Genomic DNA, 11,202 nt, shown 5'->3' with positions numbered 1-11,202 from the left:
ACGCTATCCTGATTGGAGCAGGGCTGCATTTATTTTTTTAATATGTTTTTATTAGAGAAGTTGTGGGTTTACAGAACAATCATGCATAAAATACAAGATTCCCATATACCACCCCACCACCAACACCTTACATTGGTGTGGAACGTTTGTTACGACTGATGACAGAACTTTTTTGTAAGTGCACTTGCCTGTGAAATATGTCCTATTATTATTATTATTAATTGGAGAAGTTGTAGGCTTACAGAAAAATTATGTAAAAAATACAGTGTTCCAGACACCCCTCTATTACTGACACTTTGCATTAGTGTGGTACCTTTGCTACAATTGATGAAAGAATATTAAAATAGCGCTTTTAACTATAGTCCATTATATATAGTTTACGTTAGGTGTATTTTTTCCCATATACTACTCTATTTTTAACACCTTGTATTAGTCAGATATTTGTTATAATTCCTAAAAGAATATTCTTATAATTATACTATTAATCCCAGACCATCATCCACAACAGGGTTCACTGTGTTATAGAGTCCCATGTTTCATCTCCTAACTTTCATTCTAGTAACATACACAACCCAAAACTTCCCCTTTCAACCACATTCACATACATAAATCAGCGCTGTTAATCATACTTACAATAACGTGCTACCATCACCACCATCCATTTCAAAAGTGTTATCTGTTTAAGCCACAACCACTAATATGAGAATATCTATTTTCCTTCATGCTTACCTTCAGAGGAGATAATCTATAATTTTTCCAATCTTAGGGCTTACTGTTTCCCTGATTACTAGTGAATTTGAACATCCTTTGTGTATCTCTATTGGCCTATTGTATTTCTTCTTCTATAATTTGCCTGTTTATATGGTTTACCCATTTTTATATTGGAGGGTTTGCATTTTTGCCATTATTTGTGGAATACTTTATATATTTTAGAAATCTGGCATTTAAATTTCATATCTTACAATTATTTGCCATGATGTATTGTTTGTTTTAAAATTATTTAATACTGTCTATGCCAGTTTGGATGTATTAGGTCCCCCATATATATCTTTCAACCCAATCTTTTTGGGTGGAAACATTTGATTAAATTATTTCCACAGATGTGTTGCCCTGCCCATTCAAGGTGGGTCTAAATTAGATAACTGGGGTCCTATAAGAGAGCTCACAGACAGAAGGAGTTCAGAGCATCTGAGAGAGACTTTTGGAGAGACACTTGGGAGCTGAGAGAGATGCTCAGACCTTGGAGTTGTGGACAGAAGAACATTTGGGGATGCTAAGCTAAGGCTGCACAAAAGCTGAGAGCGGAGCTGAAACAAACCTGGGACCAGCAGACAGCAGCCACGTGTCTTCCCAGCTGACAGAGGTGTTCTGGACGCCAATGGCCATTCTTCAGTGAAGGTATCCTCTTATGATGCCTTAGTTTGGACACTTTTATGGCCTTAGGATGGTAAATTTGTAACCAAATAAACTTCCTTTATAAAAGCCAATCCATTTCTGGTATCTTGCATAATGACAGCATTAGCAAACTGGAACAATGTCTCTGACATAAATAAATTTTAAATTTTGATTTGGGAAACTTATTCCTATATTTCTTCTCTTCTTTCCAATATTTGGATACTTTATATTTATTCTTCACCCCTTCTGAAATTTCTGTTTGTATGATGTGAGATGGGTTCTAATTTTTTTTTTTAACTTTCCAAAGGAATACCGATTTTATGAACATGATTTCTTCAGAAATGTGTCATTTTCTTATAGATTTGAATTGCCATCTACCTCATAAACTCCTTTCCTATGTGTGTGTATTGTGTATATTTGGGTGTTTTGCTAGACCCTTTATTGGGTTCCATTGGCATAAATATTTACTCCTGGACCAAAGCACTCTGTTTTTGTTTATGACTCTAGCTTTTAATATGTTTAGCTGTCTTATAAAGCAAGTCCACATGTGCCTTCTAATTTCCTTTGTTATTCTAATGCATTTTCTCTTCTAGATGAACTTCAGAATCAGCTTATTAAATTCCATGACAAATTCTGATTAGAGTTGCATTGATACTTAAGATTTTTCATTCTTTATAACATTGAGCCTTCTTATGTAGCAATCAAGCTTTTAAATCAAATTGACTATAGAATCTCGACTGTTTCTTCTTCCTGGCAAAGTAAATTTCTTGCTAAATGGTATACTTTTTCGCTTTTTTGAATTTTGGGTTGCTCTCATGAAGGGATGATCACTAATATTTTCCAATTGATTGTTTCTAATGCATTAAATATTACTGATTTTTCTATATTGATTGTGTCTCTGTTACTAATCACTCTTCTTTTGATAATTATTTTAATGGATGCTATTACAAATTCTTGAGGAAGGGAAAAAATATTTGCAAAAATAAGGAACAATCTTGTTTGCTCCTTTCCAATAATTCTACCATTTACTTCCTCATGCCTCATTTTAATGGGTATGCCACTAATTTTCCCCCAGTAATTAGGATACATGTGGTATGTTTCTTATTGAGGCCTGAAATGAAAGGAAGTAAATTTCCCTACAATATATTTCCCTCTATTCCTCTCTTTCTAAAGTTTTTTGTTTTGTGAATTTTGCTCTGTTAATTCAGCATTTTTACATCTGTGTTCATAGTCAAGTTGTCCTATAGTCCTATAATGTCAAACTTGTCTAGTTTGGGTTCTGATTACGTTAGCATTCCAGAATAAGTAGAGATGTTCCATCTTCTTTCACTGCTGTGCTGAAAAGTTTACATAATGTGAAAAATATGTTGCTTCAAGTCATCCAAGGAAAATCTTTTAACTACCCTCAATTTCCCCTTTGCTGGTTAGTCTATTCTGGTTCTATTAATAAGCTTTGGTTATTCATATTTTCTTAGAAAATCACCTATGTCATCTACATTTTTAAATGCAGTTATATTAATATGTTAAATAATATGCTCTTGTAATTTTTACTCTTTAAAATTGAAGTTATGGTTCCTTTCTCAGTAACATTGTTGTTTCTTTATATGGTCTCTCTTTTAATCTTTTTTTTTTTTATTGAGATTGTTTAGATACCATACAACTATCCAAAGATCCAAAGTGTACAATTAATTGCCCACGGCACCACCATACAGCTGTGCATCCATCAACACTATTATTTTTTTTCAATTTTTAGAACATTTTCACTACTCCAGAAAAAAAACAAACACAAAGAAAGGAAACTCACATCCTGCCATACCCCTAACCACGCCCCCCCCCTCCATTATTGATTCATAGTTTTGGTATAGTACATTTGTTACTGTTGATGAAAGAATGTTAAAATACTACTAACTGTAGTATATAGTTTGCAATAGGTATATATTTTTTCCCTATATGCCTCTCTATTATTAACCTCTAGTTATAGTGACATACATTTGTTCTAATTCGTGAGAGAGATTTCTAATATTTGCATAATCACGGACATTGTCCACCACAAGATTCACTGTTTTATACAGTCCCATCTTTTATCCTCCAACTTTCCTTCTGGTGACATGCGTGACTCTCAGCTTACCCTTTCCACTACCTTCACACACCTTTCAGCACCGTTAGTTATTCTCATTACATGCTACCATCACCCCTGTTCATTTCCAAATATTTAAGTTCACCCTAGTTGAACATTCTGCTCATAATAAGCAACTGCTCTCCATTCTTTAGCCTCATTCTATATCCTGATAACTTATATTTCATGTCTATGAGTTTACATATTATAATTAGTTCATATCAGTGAGACCCTGCAATGTTTGCCTTTATATGTCTGTCTTATTTCACTCAATATAGTGCCCTCAAGGTTTCTTCATCAACCCATTTCTTTTAAGATGGTTTTGTTCAAACACTATACATTCCATCCTAAGTAAACAATTGTTGATTCCCCATATAGTCACGTATTTGTGTATTGAACACCATTGCTACTCTCCATATAAGGACATTTCTTCCATAAAGATGGAGGAAGAGTCAAAGAAAGCAGAGAGGCAAAAGAAAAAGGCAAGAGAGAGAAAAACAAACAAACAAACAAAAAAACTTGATAGCTAGAAGGTGACAGAAGGAAAGATAGCATTAACCTAAAGTAGAATAAAGAGTCCAACAACATCACCAGTGCCTGGAGTCCCATACCCTTCCCCTATTCCCCACCCCCCCATATGCATTTAGCTATGGTATATTGCTTTTATTACATTAAAGGAAGCATAATACAGTGTTTCTGTTAATTCTAGCCTCTAGTTTGCATTGATTGTATTTTCCCCCCAATCCCACCCTATTTTTAACACTTTGCAATGTTGACATTCATTTGTTCTACCTCATGTAAAAACATATTTGCACCTTTTATTACAATCATTGAGCATCCTAGGTTTCTCTGAGTAACACAGTCCCAGTCTTTATCGTTCGTGTTTTGTTCTGGTGTCCCATATGATCCCAGCCTTCCTCTTTCAACGATGTTCGCAGTCATCTTTGTTCAGTGTACTTACATTGCTGTGCTACTATCTCCCAAAATTGTTTTCCAAACCTCTCACTCCTGTCTTTTCCTTTCTGTCTGCAGTGCTTCCTTTAGTGTTTCCTGTAGAACAGGTATCTTGTTCACAAACTCGGTCATTGTCTGTTTTTCAGAGGATATTTTAAGCTTTCCCTCATATCTGAAGGACAGTTTTGCTAGATATAGGATTCTTGGTGGTTTTTCTCTTTCAGTATCTTAAATATATCACGCCACTTCCTTCTTGCCTCCATGGTTTCTATTGAGAAATCCACACATAGTCTCATCAAGCTTCCTTTGTATGTGATAGATCGTTTCTCTCTTGCTGCTTTCAGGATTCTCTCTTTATCTTTGATGTTTGATAATCTGATTATTAAGTGTCTTGGCGTAGGCCTATACAGATCTATTCTGTTTGGGGTATGCTGTGCTTCTTGGATCTGTAATTTTATGTCTTTCATAAGAGATGGGAAATTTTCATTGATTATTTCCTCTATTATTGCTTCTGCCCCTTTTCCCTTCGCTTCTTCTTCTGGGATACCAATGACACATAAATTCTTGCTTTTCATTTTGTCTTTAAGTTCCCAGAGATGATGCTCGTATTTTTCCATTCTTTTCTCTATCTGCTCTTTTGTGTGTAGGCTTTCAGTTGCCTTGTTCTCCAGTTCCTCAGTGTTTTCTTCTGCCTCTTGAGATCTGCTGTTGTATGTTTGCAGTGTGTCTTTCATGTCTTGTATTGTGCCTTTCATTTCCATAGATTCCGCCAGTTGGTTTTTTGAACTTTCAATTTCTACCTTATGTACGTCCTGTGTTTCATCTCTTTTGCCATATCTTCCCTAACTTTTTGAATTCAGTTATTATTAGTTGTTTCAATTCCTGCATCACAGCTGAAGTGCAAGTTTGTTCCCCTGACTGGGCCATAACCTCATTTTTCTTGGTGTAGATTGTAGTTTTCTGTTGTCTAGGCATGGTTTCCTTGGTTACCCCAATCAGGCCTCCCCAGACCAGAATGGGCTAAGGTCCCAGAAGGAAGAAATATTCATTATCCGGTTTCCCTGAGGGTGGGTCTTTTGTTGGTACACCCTCTGATGCCTCCGGTCACTGTGCCTTTCTGACCAGCAGGTGGCGCCTGTCAGCCAGTAATTCTTGACTGGTGTTAAGTTCGGAATGAAAGGTAGGTAGCAGAGCTGGGCCCCACCCCTTTCCTCTTAGAGAAGATAGACGCCCTAGGGGGAGGTCATTAGCATTTCAGTGGTCTCTCTCTGCCTGTGCTATACCCTTGTATGGGTCACAGAACTGGAAACTGAAAATGGCTGAGGCTTTCTCCGCTGAGTCGAAAAAGGAACAGAGCTAGTCCGAGGTGACCCTCCGGCTCTCCAAGGTCAGTCGCCACCCAAAGCCTCTGTCTACTTGTTGGGGATTTGTACCTGTAGTGAGCAGTTCACACTCGCTAATTAAAACCCCAGTTGGAGCTCAGCTGAGCTATATTTGCTTGCTGGGAGGAAGCTTCTCTCTGGCACCACAAGGCTTTGTAGCTCGGGCTGTGGGGGAGGGGTTTCCCGATTTGGATCCACAGTTTTTACTTACAGATTTTATGCTGTGATCTCGGGCATTCCTCCCAATTCAGGTTGGTGTATGATGAGCGGACAGTCACGTTTGTCCCCCGGCAGTTATTCCGGATTATTTACTAGTTGTTTCTTGTTTTTTTTAGTTGTTCCAGGGGGACTACTTAGCTTCCACTCCTCTCTATGCCACCATCTTAGACCCTCTCTCTCTCTTTTACTCTTAATCAAATGACAAAAGAATCAGCTTTTGGTTTTATTATTCAAAAATGCCTTTGAAATCATGTTTTAGTTTGCTAAAGCTGACAAAATGCAATATGCCTTAAATGGGTTGGCTTTTACAATGGGGATTTATTTACTTACATGTTTCCAGCTCTGAGGCCATGAAAAGGTCCAAATCAAGGCGTCAACAGGTGATGCTTTCTCCACGAAGACCAGCTACCGGCAATCGTCAGCTATTCTGTCACATGGCCAGGCACATGGTGGCATCTGCTGGTCTCTCCCTTCTCTCCCAGTTTTTGTTTCCAGCTGCTGGCTTCAGTGGCTTCCTCTCTGTTTCTGTGGTTTCCTTCTGTGTGTCCTCTCTCAGCCTCTCTGGCTTTTCTCTCTGAGCTTCTTTTATAAAGGTTTCCAGTAAGAGAATTAAGTAAGAGAATTAAGACCCACCCTGAGTGAGGTGGATCACATCTTAAGATTCTATTCACCAAAAGATCCTGTTTGCAATGGGTCCATATCCACAGGACTGGATTAAATTTGTGAACATGATCTTTCCTGGGTACATAACAGCTTCAAACCATCACAGGTTAGTTTAATTTTACTATGTTCTGCTTTTAGCTTTATTCATTCTTGCTTTCTACTTTCATTCTGCTCTTGTTTTTATAATTACTGAGTTTAACGGTGGATTCATTTGTTTTCAACATCTTTATTGTGTTTTGCAATTAAGGCTATCGGTTTGTCTGAGTAACATTTTGTGTCTTTTGAGACTGCTCTGAATTTCTGGCCAAAGCAACCTCCCTCAACGCTTCAGCTAGTGGTTAATGTCCTGCTGTCCCTGCACAGCCTACACTGTATGTGTGGGGAGGGGAGGTTTGGCTGGGGCTGTGCGGACAGCGTGCAACCACCTCTCATGTTGTGTAGTTGTGTCTGAGCACATTCCCAATCAAGTAGTGTGACCCTGTGCTCCTGGTATCCATTGAGTCAGAGCCTGGAGTGGTACCAGCTATGCTTCATCTGCCTCAGTCCTCGAATCTGTGTACCTTTTGAAAGGTGGTTTCATCATCGCTCTGATCCCATTCAAGTAACCCCCATAATTTCTAGCCACTCAAAGTATTTCTTTCTGTTTTCTAACACTATTTTGTATTTATTCTTCTTCAACTAATGGAATGTATCTAGGATTTTATGTGGAATCTTCTGTGAGGGAAAATGTAAGTTGCTCTATTTAGCCAGCTATCTTGACTCAGTTCATGGTACTTCTATTTTCCTTTAGTTTCTTCTCTCTGGAAATTTCTACTTTACTGGCTTCTTTTGAGATTTCAAAACCAGTATATGATAATTTAACAAACTCCCTAGTTAACACTGTTACTACCTTCCACATTCTGTAAATTTAATTGGTTTATTTCAAATTGCAGGTTGTAAAAGCAATTTTGAGGGTGTAACTGGAAGTTTTTAATGAAGGAAAGATGAGAATGAATCATATATCATAAAAGTAAGAAAAGTTTTGTGAAACTTTTACTATATATGTATTATGTGTATATTATATATTTACATGCACACACATGCATCATACATGTAAGAAATGCTTTGTGAAACTTTTATAATAAATACATACACATTCATATGTATATATAATGTATACACACACTGGATTGTGACGCAAAATATTCTTACCATGATCTGCAGACAGAAACTTCAAAAAACAGAGCTTATCTATGCTTATATAAATAAACCATACACATAACTCTGTCACTTACATTTTTAATTTACTGCAATGTCAAAAACATCTTTCAAGGTCAAAATACCTAGATGTCATTCATTCTTTTAGACAACTAAATATTTCAAAATATGTGTATTTCATAATTTATTCATTATTCATTATCCATTAGCCTTGCTAATGCATATTCACAATGGTTCCAGTATTTTGCTGTTACTAGTAATGCTGCATTAAACAACCTGTTTACCCAGAAATATTTATAGTACTTTAGGAGAAATTCCTAAATGTAGAGCTACTGGATCAAAACATTTAAAAAACTTTTGCATGTTTTTTCATTTCATTAAATACTTCTAATTAACTTTTCTTTTAAAATAATGTAGCAATTTACACACCGACCAGTAGGAGAGCATGGCCAGGTTAGTATCTTTGTCAGCCTTGCTATTATCAGTTTGGGAGTAAGCATGCACACCCTGGAGTAGATGCTTTGGTGCAAACTTCTTTTCCACCATTTACTAGCTCTGGGGTAAATTGGACCCTGGCTGTGAAATGGTGATGATAATACTAGTACATGTGTTATGAGATTTTTTGAGCATTATATGAAATATTTGAGAAACCCCTCAAAATTATTACCTATTATTAATAATTTTTTCCAATTTGATGTTCCAAAAACTGGTACATAATAATTTCACTTAAATTTGCATTTACCTCATTCTGGGTGAGGCCAAGTTAAAATTTTTCATAAAACTATGTTTCTTTTCTAGTAGAGCACTTATTTCTATTTACAATTACATATTTATTTCCCTGTTACTAGTTTGTAAATGTCAAATTTACAAACCAGTCACCTGTAAGCTCCCCAGAGGAAGATCCTTATCTATTTTCTCTCCATGTACTTCTGTGCATAGAACTGTGCCGGGCATATAATGGCATATTGTGATGTATTTATCTTCAGTTTTAGGAATGTTCTGTATGTAAGAGATATTAAGCCTTTGTTCTTTTCATATATGTTGCAAATACTTTTACTTTGTCTATTATGTCTTTGTCATAAATAGACTTCATGAAATCAAATAGCCACGTACCCTGCAATTTCTTCATTTCCTGTCTCACTCTCTTCCACAAGTTTATACAAATATTATCCTAAATAGTTTTCTAATATTTTTATAAAAGTTTAATATACAAGTATTTCAAGACCATTTAGTAAATAAACCAACATTTCCCTATAAATTAAGATTCTGCAGTTATCAAAAATAGAGTTCCCCACATAGATTTGAATTTAAATTTGCACTCTCTAATCTGATCTGTTTTGCCTATTCTCATTTCAACAAGAAACTGTTAAATTGTGAGTTTCTTGGTGTATGCACTGTTTTACTTATTTTATAATTTAATAAATGACATTCAACATTTCTCAGCTGTATAGTTGTATGATTGTCTTTGCCACTAAATTGTAAGCTCACTGAAGACAAGGAATGTTCTCTTTTACTTGTTCTTGTATATTCACTGCCTAGTATACAGCCTGGCACATTACAGACCCTTAAAAGCATGTCTGATGAATCAACATGCATGTAAACTCTAAAAAACATGATACCAAACATTAAAATTGTCATTACATAGACATTTCATTCCTTTACATGGAAAAAAATAATTGGCAAAAATTTTTATAAAGTCAGTTATATCATACATGCTAGTATTTGCTTCATTTATTTTTATTTTTTAATGCTTGCTTTTGATATTAATAAAATATAGGCCCACTATGTACATGCTGATGAAAATGACAGCAATAGCATAATTAAGAGAAAATATGATTCTGTGTCCAAAAAACTTCTCACTCAAAGATTCAAATGCTGAGCTTCTGAAATTCCCTTCCTCTTATTCACATAATGTTCTCCAATTTCTAATGGCAGCTTTGTCTACAGGTCCTATGACAACAACTTCCTGTGAAAGGAGAGATTGCTGTCTTCAGACAACCAACATCCAGCTGCATCTTCTCTTTGATAATCAGAGAAACTGAAATTGCTTTGAAAAAAATAAGGACTCTGTATAGAAAGTACTTAACTCTCTTGGCATTTTTGTGTGTGTGTGGCTAAATGCTAACATTATTCATCTAGTCTAGCAACCTCTGGATTTCCACTTCCTAGGGAGGACAAACATTACCCATGACAATTTTTTAACCTTATTTCTCAGGCCTCCTAAAGTCTCAGCAAAAGTGATTGCTCAGCACTCTGCCTACAGTGGGCCTCAATGTGTTATTTATAATTTGGGGTAATATGTAAAGAGAGACAAACAAAATAAAAATTGAAATAAGTTTAGCTTCAAAAGCCTAGGTGAACACTGAACCTATGATTTTTAATCCATAAGCATTTTAAAATTTTAATATGTAATACTTGCAATATAGTTATAAATTAGCAATATGCTGGATAGTGACTCAATCAATCAGTCAATCAAGTATCTGAGGATTAGCCAAGCAATCAATGAATTCAAGCCCTCCATTATCTGGATAGAAACTTTCTGACTTGACTTACCACACTTCTTCCTTTGTTGACTTGGTGTCTCTTGAAATGCCTTCCACACAGGGTTCTGTCAGTGGCAAAACTTTCCATCCTTCAAGCTGCATCTGAAGGTCAACATGGCAAAGTGACAAAGGCTGAGCTATGGATTCAAATACATTTAGTTTTAAATGCCTGCTCTGTGGCTTTCCAACTCTATGAGCTTGAGCAAGTTTTCTAAACTTCATTTTTTTTAATTTATAGAGTACAGTAATAATAGTATTAACTTCATAGGTTTATTTTGAAGATTAAAAGAGATAATATGTGAAAAATACACATTTTTTCAATAGATATTAATTTAGAAATTTCTTGGATGGCACTTCCTTCATGACACCTTCCCAAGCACTACATTCCCATAGTATAGTGAAGTGCTTCTCAAAGTTGTCTGTACATTGGAATAACATGGAGGAAAGTCTTTTAGAATCCACATCCGAGGACACACTCCCGAACAATCAAACCACAATCTGGGGGTGAGATAGAGGTGTTTGTAATTGTTTAAGTTCTCCAGGTGATTCCAATGTGCAAGCAAATTTGGGAATTATGGTACAGTCTCCCCAGCTAAGAATCACCTGGAATATTTATTAAATAATTAAGAGAACCTCCACCCCAGACCCAAGTATCTGAATCCCCAAGGCAGAAAGACACAGAAATCAGTATTATTTGGAAGTATCATAGATAAATCTCATGATCAGGCAGGTT

At 36.0% G+C, this 11,202-nt stretch overlaps 2 long non-coding RNA genes across 4 annotated transcripts in view; one reads left to right on the top strand and one right to left on the bottom strand.

The window, feature by feature from the left end:
- Nucleotides 1-6,602: 6,602 nt before the first annotated feature.
- LOC119508765 lies at nt 6,603-10,558 on the top strand. The gene is made up of 4 exons (XR_005211586.1): nt 6,603-6,835; nt 7,662-7,738; nt 8,344-8,379; nt 9,874-10,558. It is a non-coding gene; the product is annotated as an uncharacterized LOC119508765 (long non-coding RNA).
- Nucleotides 6,611-11,202, bottom strand: part of LOC119508764 — a 60,373-nt gene continuing 55,781 nt past the window's right edge. For 2 of the 3 annotated variants that reach the window (XR_005211582.1, XR_005211583.1), the window contains 2 exons: nt 10,480-10,571; nt 9,657-9,892 (listed from right to left, as the gene is read on the bottom strand). This is a non-coding gene — a long non-coding RNA (uncharacterized LOC119508764). Of the gene's footprint in view, nt 6,649-9,656; nt 9,893-10,479; nt 10,572-11,202 lie in introns of those variants that run through there. The other variant, XR_005211584.1, reaches the window with a different exon arrangement.

The sequence above is a fragment of the Choloepus didactylus genome, chromosome 14, assembly GCF_015220235.1.
Source record: "Choloepus didactylus isolate mChoDid1 chromosome 14, mChoDid1.pri, whole genome shotgun sequence".
Taxonomy (NCBI): Eukaryota; Metazoa; Chordata; class Mammalia; order Pilosa; family Megalonychidae; genus Choloepus; species Choloepus didactylus.
This window is presented reverse-complemented; position numbering and strand designations above follow the sequence as displayed.